The sequence below is a fragment of the Lycorma delicatula genome, chromosome 7, assembly GCF_047948215.1.
Source record: "Lycorma delicatula isolate Av1 chromosome 7, ASM4794821v1, whole genome shotgun sequence".
In the NCBI taxonomy this organism is placed as follows: domain Eukaryota; kingdom Metazoa; phylum Arthropoda; class Insecta; order Hemiptera; family Fulgoridae; genus Lycorma; species Lycorma delicatula.
The window spans coordinates 77,676,212-77,698,567 of NC_134461.1; the positions used below are offsets into that span (position 1 = coordinate 77,676,212).

The 22,356-nt window shown below is 31.2% G+C and overlaps 1 long non-coding RNA gene across 1 annotated transcript in view; it reads right to left on the reverse strand.

Moving 5' to 3' along the window:
• Positions 1-18,466, reverse strand: part of LOC142328154 (uncharacterized) — a 41,742-nt gene extending 23,276 nt beyond the window's left edge. Inside the window, exons 1-2 of the long non-coding RNA XR_012757205.1 lie at positions 18,240-18,466; positions 15,697-15,937 (exon numbers count right to left, since the gene is read on the reverse strand). This is a non-coding gene — a long non-coding RNA (uncharacterized LOC142328154). The remainder of the gene's footprint in view (positions 1-15,696; positions 15,938-18,239) is intronic.
• Between the last annotated feature and the right edge of the window lie 3,890 nt (positions 18,467-22,356).

Below are 22,356 nucleotides of genomic sequence, written 5' to 3' on the forward strand. Positions count from 1 at the left end.
AAAACAGTAACAGAAAACCCGAAAACTTATATACTTATTCATCACTAAATTAGAAACTTTTTATTTATGAAATTAGCAATAATTTAAGTTCACTTCGCAAAGTTTATATATAACAACATAAAATTTCATTAATACAACTGGATTTTTATTGAATAAGGTTTTTTTTTACAGAACTAATCGGTTTTCTTTTTTATGAGTTCAAGCTTCCCGTACTGGTACTGAATAGTCTGAATTAATTTGATTAAAAAATAACTGTAATAGGTGGGAGGATATATTATAAAGTAAATAGAAGATAGAAATTAATAAAAAATGTTCAACATTTTTCTTCTCTCCTTTTAAAGCTGTTAAACCTTTATCAATTCTTTGATTATCACCTGATTCCCTTTGTCACTTTTACTGTCTTCACCCAATTCAAACATTCTGAAACGAAATCATTTAAAATAATAAAAATATTAAAAAAAACACAAAAGAGAATGCGAAATAGATCTTTTAGTATAGAAATAAAATCTATTATTATTATATTTTTCATATAGGCTAACTGAGGAACACGTTAAATAGCGTAACGTATTTTACTTCCGAAATTCTTTCATTCGTTGACTGAGTTACTATTTTCTCTCCTCAGTCCAAGCCTAATTTAAGTTTATAATTATTATTTTTGAAAACTCCATTTCAATTAATGTTTTCCAGAATTCATTTCTGTTCAAAATTAGTTTTTTTATCAGTTTTAAAATTTTGAAATATTTTTCAGGCCCTTGAAACTACTTTGCTCTGTCTTACTATTTTCGAAAATATTCAAAATTAGTTAAGTTAGTCTTGTTACAGTCTACTCCGTCTGTAAAACCTTAATCTTATCTTCTTCACGTTAATACTATTTTATTATTACTTCTATTTTATTATAACTACTATAACTAGATTTTTTTTTTTTGTCTTCAGTCATTTGACTGGTTTGATGCAGCTCTCCAAGATTCCCTATCTAGTGCTAGTCGTTTCATTTCAGTATACCCTCTACATCCTACATCCCGAACAATTTGTTTTACATATTCCAAACGTGGCCTGCCTACACAATTTTTTCCTTCTACCTGTCCTTCCAATATTAAAGCTACTATTACAGGATGCCTTAATATGTGGCCTATAAGTCTGTCTCTTCTTTTAACTATATTTTTCCAAATGCTTCTTTCTTCATCTATTTGCCGCAATACCTCTTCATTTGTCACTTTATCCACCCATCTGATTTTTAACATTCTATAGCACCACATTTCAAAAGCTTCTAATCTTTTCTTCTCAGATACTCCGATTGTCCAAGTCTCCCTTCCATATAAAGCGATACTCGAAACATATTCACATATTACTTTCAAAAATCTTTTCCTGACATTTAAATTAATTTTTGACGTAAACAAATTATATTTCTTACTGAAGGCTCGTTTCGCTTGTGCTATTCGGCATTTTATATCGCTCCTGCTTCATCCATCTTTAGTAATTCTACTTCCAAAATAACAAAATTTTACTACTTCCATAATCTTTTCTCCTCCTATTTTCACATTCAGTGGTCCATCTTTGTTATTTCTACTACATTTCATTACTTTTGTTTTGTTCTTGTTTATTTTCATGCGATAGTTCTTGCGTAGGACTTCATCTACGCCGTTCATTGTTTCTTCTAAATCCTTTTTATTCTCAGCTAGAATTACTATATCATCAGCAAATCGTAGCATCTTTATCTTTTCACCTTGTACTGTTACTCCGACTCTAAATTGTTCTTTAACATCATTAACTGCTAGTTCCATGTACAGATTAAAAAGTAACGGTGATAGGGAACATCCTTGTCGGACTCCCTTTCTTATTACGGCTTCTTTCTTATGTTCTTCAATTATTACTGTTGCTGTTTGGTTCCTGTACATATTAGCAATTGTTCTTCTATCTCTGTATTTGAACCCTAATTTTTTTAAAATACTGGACATTTTATTCCGGTCTACGTTATCGAATGCCTTTTCTAGGTCTATAAACGCCAAGTATGTTGGTTTGTTTTTCTTTAATCTTCATTCTACTATTAATCTGAGGCCTAAAATTGTTTCCCTTGTCCCTATACCTTTCTTGAAACCAAATTAGTCTTCTCCTAACACTTCCTCCACTCTCCTCTCAATTCTTCTGTATAGAATTCTAGTTAAGATTTTTTATGCATGACTAGTTAAACTAATTGTTCTGTATTCTTCACATTTATCTGCCCCTGCTTTCTTTGGTATTGATTTTTTATTATTTTAAAACGGTGATTCCCAAAGTTCTTCCAATTTATACCCTTATTTTTCTTAAGAAACATTTTATTAATGCTTCCTGGATACAGAGATAATTGCATAAAAGTATCAAATAATTAAATCATGAATTCAAATACATTTACTTGCATACTAAAAATAAAGGTAAAATGTGGTTTTTTAACGTTTGGAATGTTAATACTTTTTAAAATTATTTTTTATTAAATATTAAAAAATAATTCTCCACGATTTATAATTTTAACAAATCAAATGAAAAAATAATTATCTATGAGATTACAACAACTGTGGAAATAACATAAACAAATTAAGAACCAGAAATCTCAAGGAGCTTTCTAAATCAAAAGATAGGTAAGACCATGTAGAATGAATTATAATAGTGATAAGTGTATATGCTGTGGTTAATATAATTTCATTGAGCGTGTGGTTACCTGACAACAATCTCTAACCAACAGCCAGCAATGGTGTTCCCTCACTTGAGTGGTCGATTAAAGAGAAGACTCGAACCGGTGGGAGAAGCTAGTCATGGTGTACCCCCACTAGAGTGGGCATAGAAAATACCCGAACCGGGGGGGGGGGGGAGCCAGAAATGGTGTATCCCCGCTAGAGTGAGTAAAAATCAAAAGAAGAAATTCAACCGGCGACCCTCGTTTGAGTTTCAAGGACATGCTCCTGCGCTGAGCCATGCTTAACTGTTGGTCCAATGTAGGGGTGTAGGGAGAAAAAAAACTCCCTTACCAAAAAACTATTTTGAAATTATTCAAGATCCATCTTATCGATAATACCACTATGTTAGTATAATACGGTAAGGAAATTGTAGGCATTTTTGTAATCTTTATAGTTTTTTTACAAATCTAAAATTAATTTAACCTCATTGTTTATTGAGTTTATAGATGCAGGTAATAAATTAGTGATTTTAACAAAATTATTGCAGGACGTTTATGCATTCTTTACAATTCTAAATATACTTAAATCTGTCTCTTTAAAAAATCTTATTACAATCTTCCATGAAATATTTCAACAATCGAATAAGCAATGTCAAGTCCATAACTTAAAAAAAGACTATTCACAAAAATTACACTTAAAAGCTGTAGAATTTTAACCATCGATGAACTACAGTAAACTCTTGCTAGAATTGGTGGGGATGAACCGGTTTGTGAATTACTGTGATGGATTCAGTTTTTTTTTTTTTTAACGTGATTCTTAAAAGTTAAAGCAGTAATGCTATGTTTTGATTTAACAACCGACCCAGCAGTTACCAATGTCTATAGGCCACATTACAGGTCATCAATCCTTGGTCACTCACATTCTAGTCTAGTAACTACAAGATGATCCTGCATTCACCATTACTTGTCGATTAAGTTTATCATAAAAACTTCTTTGAGCAATATTTTCGTATCAGTTAATGATCTACATTTGTTACTACTTCTTACTATTCTTATTTAATAATTAAATCAGTTTTAACGCAAAAAACCGATCGTGGCAAATGATTTGAAATAAAAGTAATGATTGTCAATGGTTTTACGCGATAAATTTTCTGGCTTCGATATTCCTAGAAACTTATGATAAAAATGTAATTAATCACTGCATAACCAAAGACCAGAGACTTAAGTTTAATATCCCCCATTTAATAAATGGGGGTCTAATACTACTGTAGCTTATAAGTAACCTACAGACCATTGAAAATCTAGTCAAAAACTGTCGGTAAAAATACTTTCAGGGAAATCTAATTCAAGTGATTGATAGATAAAATTCACGTATGACTGCAGCACGTTTCAGATAATTTGATTATAAAGCCCTTCTGATACAGACCGGAAATCAATTGATTGTAGGTAAAATCTTTGTATTTTTAACTTAACCGGTTGATTAATACGCTATTCCGGATGTTTCCGAGATACATAGTACTGTTGATTCGAGTCCTTACTAATTTCTCTATGTATAATACGCTAAGGAACGGCGACGATTGTGTACCATTTACAAGACGTCATCAACACTCATCCAAAATGGTGCTGGATAGGAAATTACCCCCCGGGTACACATCATACAGATTTAAGACGAAAAAGAAAGTGAAAAAGTGTTGAAAGTACAAAAACGTTAGTTAAAACTCAAATTTGTCCAATTACCGCTAACGCGCCACCGTCCGGTCTCCGTGTTACAATCAGAATCTGAACTAATGTTTTATAGCAGCTATATTATTCATGTTTTTTTATTAATCTGTACAGATTTTACAGTAACATTTCAATCATTACAAATGTGTTACACTTCAATCATTATACAGTTGTGTTTTTAATGTTTAATGTTTATTAATGTATCTGAACGTGTCAGAGAACGTACTAATGTTTCATAGCAGTTGTACTTTTCATGTTTTTACTTCCTTGTACAAAGTAAAGGAAGTATAGTGATTGCGAAAAATTTCGCTTTTCAGATTTCAACGAGAATATCCGTTTTGATCATCCCTGAATCCATTTTGACTAGTTTCGGCGTGACGTCTGTACGTACGTATGGTACATACAATCTCGCATAACTCAAAAACGATTAGCCTTAGGCCGTTAAAAGTTTGAATTTAGGACTGTTGTAACATCTACTTGTGCACTTCCCATTTTGACTGCCATCGACTGGACCAATAGTGTTAAAAAAAAACCAAAATCCAAATAACTTAGATTTTGGACTTTTTCTTACTGCAGTAATAAGCTCCAATTGAGAGCTTTTCATCGATATAGCATAAGTGGTACTTATTTTCATTGGTTCCAAAGTTATAGGGAAATGAAATTTTATTTAATAAAATATTTGGATCTTACAAGGGGAAGGTACATCGATTCGAATCTGATTTCATTTCCTTTTTTTTAACTTTTTTCTTTTAATTTAAATACTTTATCACAATTAAGTAGCAGTACATTACTATTGAAGGAAAAAACACTGCTTGAGTAAATATAGGGTGGCGAATACACAATGTTAATTTAAAATACTAATATTTTACACGATGGTGATTAGGAACGCTGTCCTATCTTTGTTTCATGATATACTGATATTAAAGAAGAAATGCATTCATTTCCTTTCGAATATGAAAGCAAAAACTGTTTTGCCAGCGTAAAAAAATCTGATGTGGACAACACATGACTTCCTTGTACGCCTATTAAATTACATTTACACACTTTTTTAAAATGAAAAGTAGATAAAATTTTATTTCATTAAAAACTTCTGATATTTAAATTTTTTTTTTTTTATAGAATTATTATTCATCGTAAAAGTTTTTTTTTTACAATGAAAAGTTAATAATTATTAATAAATCAATATATTTAAATAAAAAAAAGTTAAAAAAAAAATATAGTAGATGAAATTTGATTCGAACCGATATGCCTCCCTTAAAATCCAAATATTTCATTAATTAAATTTTATTTGGCTACAACTCTAGAACCAATAAAAATATGTACCATTTAAGATATATCGTTAAAAAGCTCTCAATGAGGGCTCGTTACTGCAGTTAAGAAAAAGTCCAAAATCCAAATTGTTTGGATTTTGGGCTATTTTGGACACTTTCAGTTCAGTTGATTGCAATGAAAGGGGAGATGCACAAATAGATGTTGTTAGAACAGCCCTAAATCCAGAATTTCGACATCCTACGGCTAATCGTTTTTGTGTTATGCGATTTACATACGTACGTACAGACGTCACAGCGAAACTACTCAAAATGGATTCATGAATGGTTAAAATGGATATTTTCGTTGAAATAAGAAAACCGAAAATTTTCGCGATCACAATACTTCCTTTACTTCGTAAAGGGATGTAAAAATAACCGTTATGGTTATTTTTAACCATATCTAGTGCGGATTAAAATTACTCGTCTGGATCTCACTCTGTTCGTTACCATCATGGTTATGAGAATAATACTGATAAATAACAATTAAAGTACACAAATTTTACAAATACCTGAAAAAGAAACTGAATTATAAAATACAGAATTGTAGTAACTAAAATACACAGACTTTTTACGTTGAAATATTCACAACTTCACTCCCCAAGGGAGTTAAGGCTTCAATTTATGGCTTCCCTTGGATAACACAATGTATCCTGAAAATGTTAAAGTAAATGGTCGGTTGGTTCTCATGTGATGCTGTTGCAAACAGACAAAACCCACCACAAACTTTCACATTTATATATTACATTAGATAATATATAAAAAAAAAAACAAAAAAAAAACAATAAATTCTAATATATGTAATTTTATATAAATTTTACTTGTATCTAAAGATAAAATATCTTACTGTCAACATATAAAACATATTATATAAGCTAGTCTAGATAAATTATAAACGAAGAATGTCAACAACAAAAAAATAAATGAAAAACCTTCCAGCGCAGTCAATTAAAATAACATATTTATATATTAAATCGTTATTTAGTAATATTTATAATTAAAAATAAGAAAAATATCTTATAATAAAATAATTAATTTGCATTAAAACTCCTGTATCTAATACAAATAAAAAGAACTGCGACAAAAAGTGACAGAAATGGACAAGTTGAAGAATTAGGAGAGGTAAAGAGAAACAGAGTGAGTGAGACAGACTGACAAAGAAAGAGAGATAGAGACAACCTTGAGATTAATGTCAATCGCCTCTGAATGCCACAGAAGGTTGATGTACACAAAAGAAGGATAGAAGATCGTCTGGGAACTGATGTAGTAACGTCTACTGAACGCCGTGCAAAAGTAAATCTCTTTCAACTATTGTTTGTAGTTGAAAATAACAACAACCTATATGTAAAAAAAAGCGTGTGCTTTCAAGTTTTTGTAGATCTGAGATTTTTGCTATTAATTAATTACGTAAAAGCATCGTAAAAAAATTGCGAAAAGTAAATTTGAATAAAATTGAGAAAAAAAAATTGAAATTAAATAGATATTTTATTTTTTAGAGCACGTTCACAGACCATAAAAAAGTACAATTAGTAAAAAGGTAAAGAATTTGACAAATTGATTTATAGAAATATGTTTTATTTAATTAAAAGTAAATAAAAAACTATGAGCTATATCGTTTTCCGTTCCATTCTAGCAGAGCTTAATGAATTTAAAACATATTAATTAATTTACAACCGATATAGTTGCGTAACAAAGGTCATTAAAATCCAGTGGCAAATCTCGGAAAGTAGTTTAGGGAGGGGGTATCAAGCAATGAACTTCTCCATCTCTATCAAGATCTATCTCTCTTTTTTTTTTAGGAATATGAATTTATAAAATCCTTAGTGCATATTCAAACTAATTATTCGTACTACTTGTCCCCGAACTGGATCTATTCCAGTTCTTCCTGCCTTATAGCGTTGAATTTCAGATTTATCTGGATATGACCCGAGGAGTTTATATTTAAATAACCTTAACGATGCAAGGATGTTTCAAGGAAGAAATAAACATTTTATTATGATCAATACGTGGCATACGTTTTATAGATTAATCTTTCTTTTTCCTGTTTAGCCTCCGGTAACTACCGTTTAGATAATTCTTCAGAGGATGAATGAGGATGATATGTATGAGTGTAAATGAAGTGTAGTCTTGTCAATTCTCAGTTCGACCGTTCCTGAGATGTGTGGTTAATTGAAACCCAACCACCAAAGAACACCGGTATCCACGATCTAGTATTCAAATCCGTGTAAAAATATCTGGCTTTACTAGGACTTGAACGCTGTAACTCTCGACTTCCAAATCAGCTGATTTGGGAAGACGCGTTAACCACTAGACCAACACGGTGGGTTTATAGATTAATCTACGGATAACAAAGGAACTTCCAGGATTTGCCTGGATGAATCAGGGAAAACTTTGGTAAGAGCAGTATTACAGAATACAGAGATATTATAAAGAGATTAAATTTTAAAAAAATAGTTTAATTCCATATTAATACCTAAAAATATAAATACGTGAAATATTACCAATGGAAATTTTTTGAACATATTTTTGTATAGATATATTAAACGAAGATAGAAAGTTTAGGTTTCTTTTTTTTAAATTAATTTAATCTATATTATTTAATAATTCATCAATAAAGTAGTAATGATTTTGTAAAAAGAGAATTATTTTATGTTATTTAAAATAAACTATTGGGAAACTTTTTTAAAAGGCTGATAACTTATGAATGATAACGGATACATAATCCCGTACACCAAAGTACTGTGCTATAAACAATTCTGTTTTCTGATTTGATAGACAACCTGATTTTTTTTTTATTTAGTAATAAATTATTATTTTTGTAAAAGCAAAATTAGCATATTTGTAAATATAAAAATGTGTATAAGATAGAAATTTTAATTTATTAAATATTTGAAAACATTTTGAATTTTGAAAACTTCTCTTACCTTTAGGTGCCCCAACTTGATGATTAAATTTTATAGGGGAATATACGTGGATATAAAATATTTAATGAAGACAAGCTTAATGTTTTTACTAAGGTACCTCAAATCAAAGCAATTTGATTTTATTTTTTTGCAAAAGAAATTAAGTATTCGTTCCCGCGAGGATTTATTATCCAACAAGACAAATAGAATTATCATCACATATTAAGTACTATTATTGTCAATAGTAAATAGCTACTGTTTTGATCAACAAACTGAAGAAGATTTGAAGAAGCAATTGGGGTTCAACTGGAATTGTCCCCTATAGTTGGCGTTTCCACATCTGGGTTAATAACAGTTAAGAAAATATGAAATTCACTAGTAATCATTTTTTGATTAATAAAAAAAAATTATAAGTTTTTTTTAAATTTTATGAGTAAAAAAATATCTAATTAAATATTTCAGTAATTTTTATCGAACAAAATTCACTTATTTCGTTTCTCTGGATTTCCCTTGAAATTAACTCAACGTTTTTTTATTATCATTTAAAAATATTCATTACAATATTAAACAATCTTTACCTAATATTGCAAATACTTTTTTTATTTTTTAAAGTTGAGCAAAACTGTTTTACGCAATTTTCAAAATGTATGCGACATCAATGGACTTTTTCTTCTGATTTAAAAACCAAAAAATTAATTACGACTACTTGGATAAAAGGGGAATTAATGAAAGAAACATTCAGTACGTAGTTTATTTGAAGAAAAATATTTTTATTTTAATTCGCAGTTTATATATATATATATATATATATATATATATTCGAAGTATATTTTTTTTAATTCGAAGAATATAAAGTAAGCGTAACACAGTAACTATTGAAGCATTGTTTAATTATAGTTAATATACAAAAAACAGTTTTTTTTCTGTACTCCCGGGCCGGTCCAACTAAACCGCTTATAACAACTGAAATCGACTCGTTCAAGTGCTTTTGGAATTAAATTCCATATTCAGCACTATATTTATACTAACGGGCCATGTTTAACAAAATCATTATTTAATTAACTTGTCTCCATAGATCACCGAAATTAAACAATGCTGTCTATAGTTATCCTACAAGTAGTTCGCATTTATTATAGTAATTAATGATTATACTACTCGATAACATTAAAAAAAAAACTAAAACCAAAAGTTATATTTATTTAAATTATAATACACAAAGGAAACGCAATACCTTTTATTCTATCTTGTTGCTCCAGAAACAGGAAATAATTCTAAAGTTTCTTATATATAACATTTAACAATCGTTTAAAGGGAACAAATAATTATTTTAAGTATTTAATTCTGATGTGTAATACGGTAGATTAAATTATGTATTAAGGAAAATTTTTATTGCAATTTATTTTACTTATTCAGTAAAAATTATTGATTTTGAATGCAGGCTGAAAGTAGATATCATTTGCGAGTGGTATGAAAATAGACACGCGCTCGCACAAATACACAAAATAAATATATAATCGGTACAAACAACTCGCAAAGAATATTGTGTTTTTTTTTACGTTCAATGTCAGTGACCTCATGAACAGAACAGGTGGAATTAAAATAAAAACCTTTCCTGTTTTACTTGCTTTGCTGAACTCTCTTTTACTTGTTGTTAACTTGTACTTGTTAACAGTGAACCTCCATCGTAGAGTATCGAGTTGTGTGTGCAGTTGTAATGCGACAATATTTATATCTGTGTTAAGTGCATTTTGCGGTCACAAGTACACTTGCAATACCAGAATTATACAACATAATATAACATATAAGTATATATTTAAATAAAACAGGTTGTTGCGGAAACCACGCCCTTCAGAGTTCTGGCCTATATATGCATTAACGTTTATGTTCACAAACGAGCAGTCCCTTATATGTATTTGCCCTTATTATATTTATCTAAGAATAGTTTCGTTTTTACTAAAGAACACGGGCAATTCATACCGTACTAGAACTTTAAATCATTAATACAATATTTTTTGGTAAATTTTCCAATACAGTTGACCAGAATGACCTTCAAATCATTAAGATTGCTTTTATAGAAATAAACTGTGGTAAATAAAAATTAGCAACTAACTTCCTGAATTTCAGAGATTATTCACGGCTATGATTTAAAATGGAATAAAAAACCTGCAGAAGTTGATTTTTGGTTCAAATTGAGAATGAAATACAATAAAATAAAGAATCCAAAGATACTAAAGAAATGCAAAAGCACTTACATTTGTTATTTTTTACATATATGTGGTCGATTAACAACATTCAAAGATGCAGAGTGACATAAAACCGAACCCATAATGAAACCGCTACCCAACACTATGAAAGACTCACACAACTAGCGCTACTAGTGGATGTATCTGTTATTACTAATTGTTATTGCCAGGTATAACTAATTGTTATTTGTCAGGTGGTTACATGTCAGTGCAGTATAAATTTTGTTGCCGTGCAGTATTGTGAGTGTAGTTGTGTTTGCGAAACCCACCGGCTTAGTCCAGTGGTGAACGCGTCTTCCCAAATCAGCTGATTTGGCAGTCGAGAGTTCCAGCATTCAAGTTCTAGTAAAGTCAGTTATTTTTATACGGATTTGAATACTAGATCGTGGATACCGGTGTTCTTTGGTGGTTGGGTTTCAATTAACCACACATCTCAGGAGTAGTCGAACTGAGACTACAAGACTATACTTCATTTAAACTCATACATATCATCCTCATTCATCCTCTGAAGTATGGTAATTCCCGTAGGCTGCACGGGAAAAAGGAAGGAAGTGTTTGCATAAAATGCCTTATTCAATTCAGGAGAAGATAGCTATATTCGTTCTGGATCGTTTGAAGAATGAAGAAAAAGTATTCGAAGAAAAATTTCCGAATGCCTGTATCCCAGCGAAGAGCAGTACACACGATTTGGTTAAAAGATGGCGTACAACAACAGGTTCGGTTTCAAATACAAAACGAAATAGGCAATATTCCGTTAGAACTTCGCAGGCTATTGAAAGGAGAATTACTGCCAGTTAAAAAAAATCACTACGCAACAGTCAGTTATCCCAACAGTCTGGTGTTAAATACACATCTTGTAAATTTCATAATGAATTAAGATTGAAACCATACCTCGTTACAAATGTGCAACAACTGAAGGAGACAAGCAAACCGAAACAACTATATTTTTGCATCTGGCTTCTCAAAAATACTGTTGGTGCAAAGATAGACCCGATGTCGTATTTCATGTCAGACGAGGCGGGGTTTCATTTATCCGCAGAACACCAGGTATTGGATGACGAGAAATTCTCACGAGATATTGGAGCGTCCATTTCACGATGAGAAAATTGATGTTTGGTGCGCCGTTTCCAGTAATCGTATAGTGGGACCATTATTTTTTGATCGGACGGACTATTAATACACAAGTTTACCTCACAATTTTGGAAGAATTCTATGCGCGATTAACTGATAATGAAAAATAATACAGCAGCTAATTTCAACAAGACGGAGCAACGTGTTACAAATTAAACGTTTCACTGAATCGCGTTCATGCAGCTTTCACAAATGAACGAGCTATCAGCAGAAGACGATGGCCTCCACGTTCCCCACAATAGTCTACTTGCGATGTTTTCCTTTGGGGTTAAAGGAGAAAGTTTACGCATCTAATCTCCGCAATATTGATAAACTGAAGATGAACATTCAACAAGAAATCAACGCTAGAGGACATTACAAGAGGACAGTTACAAGATCTCATAAATGTCTTCGGAGACTAAACCGGGAAAAAACATTTCACTAGGTTCGACCCACATTGCCGTGAGGAGAATGCTGAAATGTTATTCGTATCGAATGCAGGTTTTTCATCGATAACTATCTTGATTATACTGAAAGCGTTCTCGCTGTCAATGGTTCAAGAACTTCATTAGAGGCAACACTGGCATTTTAGATCAAGTGTTTTTCACAGATGAAGCGTGGTTTCACTTTAGTGGGTATGTTAATAATCGGAGCTACCGGACCTGGGGTAATGAAAACCCGCACATTTTCTTTGAATTTCCCCTATGCCCACAAAAAAAAACCCAAAAAACAGGCATATAGTGTACGGTTCAAGGCGACGAATAATAGGACCTTTTGTTTTTTTTTTTAAACTGTGGATGTTGCTGTCTACCAAGAAGTAACCAACAGTTCATAGTCTTACTGCAAGAAGATAAGCGTGATTGCTGATTGCAACAGGACAGCGCCAGTTGCCTTACAACTCGCTCTACTGTGGAAATGCTACAGGATTTTTTTGGTAGAAGAATCATTTCTAAAGGATATTTGCCATTAATCTCCATAAATATTAGTTTTATCAAAATTTATGTTATTTTCTAAAATATTAAGCCTTTTATTTTGAACAAAATAACATTTTATTTTTTAGAAAATTGGTTAACAAAGAGTTGAGTTAAGGAGAAAATTGATGTTGCAATTTTGTGTCATAATTATTAAGTCTATTATTGGGAGACTTAATTTGATACTAATTTATAATACTAGAATTAACAATAAATAAAAACAATTAATATTTCATCGAATTGAATGTAAAGTGGAGGACATGAGACACATAATTACATCAGTTTTCTGCCATAACTCAGCTATTTGTTAACCTATTTTCAAAAATAAAATGTCATTTTGTTCAAAATAATAGTCCTAATATTTTAGTAAATAACATAAATTTTGATAAAACTAATATTTATGTTGATATAACGGATTGAAAAATAAACATGGCCGCTATATTTTAATTTGCAAAGATATTTAAGTTCTGATTTTTTGCTAATTTTAAAACTTTATTACCAAGACGCTTACCAAATATTAATGTGATTCGTCAATCCGAACTTGAGATACAAAGTTTTTGTACAAAAATAACAAAATGACGGAAAGGGAAGAACGAAGTAGCCATTTTTCTTAAGGATATTTTTTGTTTAGTTTTACAATTAGAATCTGAAAAAGTATAGCCAGCCCACCACTTTAGAAACACTCTGTGTATTACAACAAAAATCTGATTTAATTGACGAAATAATGATATTTATTTGAAATAGATTCTAAAAAATGTTTCTGATAAAATGAAACGTACTATAAAACAGTTAAAAACTATCTTTTTGTAAAATCTATTTATTTTATTTCTACATAAATAAATCTTCTGTGAAGAAAGGTAAAAAGAATAATAAATAATACTGACAATCAATTATAATCATCATTAAGTCTATTTAGTATAACATCAAAAATTATTTATTTTACAAATGAATACCTAAAATATTTAAAATCCAAGATATAATCATGTGAATTGTACCTACCGTATTTTATGAATTTATTAACATAAAACCAGACAATTTTTCTTAATGTAAAATAAGAAAAGTGTAGAAGTAGCCATTAGTTAGACCATACGTAAACAGTATTTTACTCGTTTTATATTAAACGTACCGAAAGGTCGAAGAAATGAAATATATATTATACGTCTAAAAAAGTAAACAGAGTCATTTATATGAATTTCTAAAAGCGTACTACTATAATATTGATGAAACATTAATTTCATTTTCTCTACGTATATTAAAAATTCTTTAAAAAAATATCGTATTTTATTTTTTCTATTGTTTTTGTAGGTAAGAGAGAAAGAGATAAAATGTGTGTGTGTGCGCGCGCGCGGGCGTGTGTGTGTGTGTGTGTGTGTGTTGTGTGAGTGAGTGAGAGAGAGAGAATGAGAGAGAGAGAGAGAGAGAGGGAGAGAGAGAGAGAGAGAGCGAGAGAGAGTGAGAGAGAGAGAGAGTGAGTGAGAGAGCGAGAGAGTGAGGGAGCGAGAGAGTGAGAGTTATAAATGAATTACATGCATTAGTAGTGATCTGGATAAAGCAATAATAGATCATAAGTCTTTTAATTCAATTTAGCGGATGAAATCCGTTAGGATAAAATTCAAAACAAATAAAACCATTTACAAATCACTTGATACATATTGGTAAGGGGGCGTACGCTTATCGGGTAGGCATAATGTCTGTTAAAGGATTTCCTCTGTATATTTTAATTTACGTATATTGTAATTTTACATGAATGAAAAGTATAGACTATAAAAAAACCATTCACAACATTTTTATATCGAACAAGGCCATAATCCCTTTATAAAATTTTTTATCATATTTTACATGTAATCTATACATATTTCTCAACAATATTAATGTATTTTCAAAGATGAATGTTTGTTTTATAAGTATGTAATATTGATTTTTAGAGTTAATATATTATATTAATAAATAATGAAAAAATACGTTAATATTTAAGCAATTGAAATTTAAAAAAAAAAATATAAGAATGTGTAAATAACGAAGGTAAAAACGTCATTTTATTTCATTAAAAATTTAAATTAACAATAGACTAGATAGATTAACAATAGATAACAATTGAGGCCTTCATACTGACTGATAACGTTGACATTATTTTACCTTTTGACGATCATTATGTTTAAAGTTTTTTTTTTGTTTTTAATTCAATTTAATATAATTAATGATATGTGAAGTAAATGATTGTAATGTATAACACATCAATGCTCCTGAGGATGGATTATTAACCCGAAAGCGTTCAAACATACTATTAAAGATTGTTGGTAAATGGAAGCTACTATATAAATAATTTAAAATAAGCATTACTACAATTTTTATTAATAAATAAACCAATGCAACTTTAAAAATTAATTTATAAAATATACAGAATATAATAAACGAGAAAACTTGAATAACTTTTCAATCTTTAAACATACAAAAATAAAATGTAACAGATTCTCCTTTGAAAATATCAATCCTTCGATATAATAATATCATCACACCACAAGTCCTCAAAAAGGACCCACATGGAGGGAAACTCAAAAATTATAAATGAATACGCCGTTTTAAATCGCATTGATTAACGAATATTTTTACGTAAAAAAATTTCGTGTTAGGATAACTCTTACCAAAATTTTGGCCATTTGATATATTTTAGAGTTAGTTTCAAAAGTAATCGTCTAGATACTTCTGAAATAATTGCTCAACAATGAAAAACTCAAAAAGTAATATGTGCAAAATGTTCCTACCTCAAGAAGCCCTTTTGTATGAAATCATTACCTCGAGTGTACTGTAGGCCATGTTTGAAACCCCTACTTTGAAGCAGCTTTTTTTCTTTTTTGTTAAAGAGGTGAAGGAACCCCATTTACGGACGCCGAAGCAGTGTCGGACTCGCTAACGGTTCCGCAAGATGATATTAGGTGCGTATGTATTCCTGCGCACTACCGACTAAACCTCCACTCCTGGCTACCCCCTTCCTGGTACAGTTGGTGTGCATTTCATCAGGAACGGAGTAATACACCTACACACAATCAAACACCACGCAGAAAGTCACACACATGAACAAGATCACATAAGGCAAAAGCGCACCTCACACGCAACACAACATAACAGCAACCACAAACTACACACGTCGCTACACATCACAAGTCACATCCATCTCCATAACAACAACCACATTCGTCAAAACTTACGTCAGCATACAACAGCAACAATGAACCGCACACACACACACACACACACACACACACACACACACACACACACACACACACACACACACACACACACAATCGCATCATAGACACATTCCTCAACAACACACTCATTCATAAACAGTCACTGACATATAATATACTTACCACATACCATTTACCACAGGCCACCATCGGACGTATAAGAGGAGTGCTTCCGATCTCATCACGCCCAAGGCGACCCCCACACGTACGGGAGAACTCCCCTAAGCGTTCAGCCGAGATCTTATCCTCTCAAACGCCCTGAACCCGTAGGGAAAGACAACCTCCGCCCCCCCCCCGTTCCAAGCCCTTATGCGCTTTACCGCTTTACGGTCGTATTTGAAACCTCGGTTTTTGACATATTACCACCTCGGCCAGGATGCCACCGATGCGAATGCCAAGAGTAACATTCCCATCGGTGTACCGCTATTTAACGAACTCAAACAAAACATATCTCACCGACTCTTAAGCAAGACTGAAAGTACCTAACTAAACAAAGGAATTGAACTACCTACCCGTAGAAGGTAAAAGTGAGTTCAACACACAACACAAAACATAAAAATATTATACGAACAATAACAACACAGTAACATTGAAAAAAAAAACTAAACAAAGGACAAGAACAACAACAAAAACATAATTTGTAAACAAAAATAGAATAAAAGAGAAATCCAAGCGGAGCTCTAGATCCCCTCAGCAATTTTTTTCCTTTGCTAAGTACACTACAAAACTCTCCACTATTACCGATTCAGCCTAGCTCCTCCAGTTTACACGGAGATCCAACGCCGACCCGATAAGTCGACAATTGGTCTTCTTATGTATTAACTCGTATTTCGAGCACTCATAAAGAACACGGTAGGTATCGTCCGATTGTCCACACTAAGGACACATAACAGAATCTACCAGGCCGAATTTCTGCAGTCAGTCCCTAAAAACACCAAGGCCGGAAAGTAATTGCATCACGTATTTATTAGGATTCACCCAAGAGGCGTCCCGCAAACCAACAACATGTGGAGAGAGATCATGCGTGTAACGCCCTCCATCTGTCTTATCCCGTCTGGCCTGGTAGTAGGTATTTAATATTAGTTTGAAATATCAGGAAAACATCATTTTTGGCTTTTTTTAAATTAGCCATCGCCTTCCTAGACCGCCTGGACGCCCCCAATTTTCTGTGCGCCTTCTACTACCTCCCCCTTAAGGCTTCAAGCGCTCACAAGGAGGAGTTACCGCCCACAAGGGGGTGTTATCGTCTACTTTGAAAACGAATGATCCAGATGAAGTTTACTGTTTATTTTAATATCCTTTTGATATCCTGAGTGAGTCCCATAAGAGTGACTAACACCTCCAGGGACATCCTGATTGGGGGGGGGGGGGAATAAAACGAATGTTGATTCTGTGATGTCCCTTGCCCAGTGGAGTCCGATATCAATTTAAAACTAGAATAATCAAATATTTTTTCCCACATTTCAATTTTTTTAGTCAACGGGTTTTCGAAATATGAAATGAAAACCTTTAAGTTGAACTATGTTGAATTACGTAAAATTTTAAATACCCTCGCACCTCTAATTTCGATTGAATTAAAAATTTGATTTTAAAAAACTTAATAAGGATTCCCATAATATTAGTGCTCAATTTTCTACGACCGCTATACAAAAAATCAAAATGCCGAAAATTACTCTTCCCTCTTTTCTAACTTTTCCCAAAATTTAATGCTACCAGTGCCCTATATATAAACATTTTTGAACCATTTTCAAAGAATTTATGTTGAACCAGTCCGAAGATATTACTCAAAATACAGGCCAACAGACATACATCTTCCGGAAATTTCTATGGTTTTATGAAAATTTCTTGGATTAAAGAGGTTGTGAAAATTCGACATTCGCAAAAAATCCCGGGAAATTAAAAACGTATATATTGTTATATCAAGATAAGATAGATACAATTGTAATTATTACTCGTACAGTAGCGCTTAAATAATTGTAATCCGAAAATTAATTAAATATATACCTAATAGAATAATACAACAATATGTTTTATAACAGATAAATATCTGTTCGAATACAAATGAACAAAATAAAACAAACTCACACAAAACACAAGCTATCCGACATGTTGTTACATTCACGGAGAACAAGAAAACGCCTGCCCACGTAAAGTTTTTATTTTAAAACGGGAACAATTGTTTCATGTCTAAAATGTAATCTGTAGCCTATATACAGAACTACCGGTAAACTAGTTTGTAAAAACAGTTATTGACAAACTTTGTTCAATAGATAATGAAATTTCTAACATAAAATTAATTGACTAAATACAATAATAATAATAATAATTGCAATGTTTAAATACAATACAATAATGCTTTGCTTGTTAAGTCAGTACAATCGAATTAACTTAAATAAAACAGAAACTGTTATTTCATTTGACATTATTCATTAAAGGTTTTCAATGAATATCTAACAATTAATTAAAAATAAAGATAAAAACTGTTAATTACTATTTATAAACACACACCCATACACACAAACACACCTATCATGATCAATACCGGAGATATTTTACTGTTGTATATAGTACGTGTACAACTTCACGATGTAATCTGAATGAGTTTTCTAGCAAATTAACTTAATTATCGTTGAAAGAAATAACGACTACATGCATGCGTAGGATTAAAATAGTCTTACAAGATAAAAAAAATTACAGAATTAATAGTCATATTCTTCTTGTATGAATAATTTTTAAAAACAATTCCGGTCTAAAATTTAGTAAAATATATTGAGAAAAACAAATTAATAAAACCTATGAATTAAATAATTTTCTTGTAACCCTACAATAAAGGGTAAACTATTCTAATTCTGATAATAATTTATTTAGAACAAAAAAATTACGTCGATTAAATATTAAATTTTTTTATAACTCTATTTTTAAAAAAAAAAAGTCCATTAAAAGCTGTCCAGTATATATATGTATGTAATATTAACAGGAAGTAAAGATCTTCAACCCCAAGTTGGGCTACAATCACCGGTTAGGTAAATCCTTAAACAGGTCACTTAGTATCGTTGCACATACCAAAGGATACAATATCTCAACTGTTCTCCACATAATAATCTTTTTTTTTCTGTTTAGCCTTCTGTACTACCACAAGGTATCACTTCAGAGGATGAACGAGGATGACATGTATGAATGTAAATGAAGTGTAGTCTTATACATTTTTTGGATTTTGAGCTTTTTTTGGACACATTTGGTCCAGTCTATTGCAATCAAAAGGGGTGGTGCACAACGAGATGTTGCAATAGATCTAAATCCAAAATTTCAACATCCTACGGCTAATCGTTTTTGAGTTATGCGAGTTACAATACGTACGTACAGACGTCACGCCGAAACTATTCAAAATAGATTCAGGGATGGTCAAAATGGATACTTCCGTTGAAAACTGAAAACCGAAATTTTTCGCGATTACAATACTTAGTACAAGAAAGTAAAAAACAGTATAAGTTAAAAAGAAAATTATGTGTTAATAGCCCTATTTAATAACAAACAAAAAAATCCATAATTAATGAATCAAAATTTCAGCAAAAAAAAAATATATACCAAAAAGATTCACGAGTAATGGTTTTTTCTGCTTTTTTTTTGTTTCCATAACACCTTTTTTATATGTTATTTTCCTCATCGTAGAAGTATATGTTTTGATAAACACTACAGATACTAAACAATCACTACAGAATAAATCCAAATTTCGTTATGGGAAACCTTACCAAGCACTAAAATGTTTTATTGTTATGAATTTTAAATCGTACTGAAATTTATAAAGATAATTTACTTATAAATTTAACTCGTTTTGTTTGTTTTTTTATAAACAAACAATAGAACGCAGTAAGTATTGAATACTGAATGTCGTGCTACCTACATCTAGGATCATTTGTATACTATAACAAAATTGTAACCCATAAATTTACTATATTTTAATCAAGAATAAAATGCTTTTATCAATATGGCATCAATATGCATTTTGTAAAATGGCATTATTTTCAATTAACATTTATGGAAGTTATTTGAAAAATAAATTTTATGGATCATTTTTTTAAAAATGTTTTTTAAATAAATTTTTATGTTTTAAGTACATGTTTATGTTTTTTAAATTTTTTTTGTATACAAATGTTAAAAAAATGTTAATTACAACGAATAGTCTCCAAATTTAAGCATATAATATTCCCTTATCATAAAGTTTTATTAGTGAAATAATCATTATTAAAAGGATAGATAGATAGATAAGAGTAGATACCACAGTAACGCGTACACACTACACAACTGATAGGGATAGTTGGTAATAATAACTCTTGTCATTTTTCCAAAGATTACTAGACAGAAACCCGGCTGACTTTCAGCGCTCAGTCGCTTTTTAAATTTATTTTCTGTTCAAGATAGGAGAATATAGCACAATAACAAAATTACCTTCAAACAGAGTCCATCGTAGGAGGAAACATTTGTAACAGATATCTCTTTCATTAAAAACAACAAACATTCAAACAATCTTAACCGAGTTAATAATTGTAATTAATGTACGAAAGTAGATAAATAATTGTAAGCGTTTAAGAGAGCTATCGATGTTTTTTTTGATGATATAATGATTTATTTTTACTAATGAATAGACGTAAACGACGCGCTTCTTCACAAGAAAAAAAGGATTAGTTATAAAAAGATTAATAAAACTTAATCAATTTTAGTAATTTTTTAACACAGTTTACCTAACTTAGTTGCTTCTAAATAAAGGGGTTAATAATAATAATAATAATAATAATTCCGGAATCATTCCTACCAAGAATATTTTATCATTTGTGAATAACCCCTTACGCAAATACTTACATAGATTTTACCTCGGTGAATCTAAGGAGTGAAGCAGTATGCCCGTATCTACACCATTACACCCGTATTACTATACGTCAAGCTCGGAACTCATTACGCTTGATTTACTGTGTGAGTACACTCTCATTCCATTCAGACGAGCTAACGCTAAAACAGAGCGTGAGGGGAGTATTCCCTATAAGTATACATTCATTAAAACTCTCTTTTAACAAATTAAATGTGTACACCAACCTTAACCATTAAGTTCTATACGCGATCACAGAGTTTAGTTTTAGATAATACCGTTTTACAATATTCTTAATAACTACATCCGTCGGTGAGTTCACTATTTTAATGAAATCCTCATACTGAAGTGAGACGTACAACCAACCAAGTGACAGGTCAACAAGCATCCATCCCTCTAATAAATTATATAACGATTCACTGGATAAAAGGGATTTAATTATTGTCGCGACCTCAGCATTAGAGGAATCTGAAGTATAACTACTAAGTTAAAAAGAAAATAATTGATAGTAAAGGAAAACGGGGTGAATGAAAGGAGAATTAACTATGGAAGAACCGCAAAATGAAACCAACCATATTGGCGATAGATTCAAGGTACTCTTTAGACATCAGGTAGCATCTCGTCACTTACAATCCATACAAAATATGGAGCATTTTTATTCAGGATGGGAGTAGTGTATCACAGTACAAAGATTTTACATTTTCCATCTTAATTGCAACAATATTTGTTTTCTATAGATTAAAAAAAAGGTACTACAGAAGAAGCTCAGGCCAGAATTCTGTAAGGAATATTCTCCCCCGTTTCAGAGAATTATGAAAAGCGTACAATCCAACTAAGCCATACCCACCTGTTCAGTGATATACACATTTAATTATAAAAGTTCAAATACAAAACACATCTGTAACCAGTCGTTTTACATGTGAAATAAATTTATGAAGGAAATAACCTTTAGTAAACCAAAAGACTCAATTTCTTCAATTAATGTCAATATATTTTGGTGTAAATCTTAATTACTATCATTATAATATTAATATATATATAATACATATTTTTTTTACAGTAGAAAAGGTAAGAGTTGCAGTGATAATAGTGGATATAGAACAGTAATAATCACATATACGGAGGCCGTTTTTTAAGTTTTTACAAACAACCACTAGGTGGCACTATTGAGATGCACCTACCATTTTTCTAAAATTTGACTATTTTTATTGTTACAAATATGGTAGCTCAGAAATTGGCCAAGTAGTTTGTTTACAGTGAGCGTTTAAAAAAACAGTTTTGTGAAAAAAATGGAAATTTCACGTACAGGTTTACGTTGGATGATTTTTTACGATTTTAGTA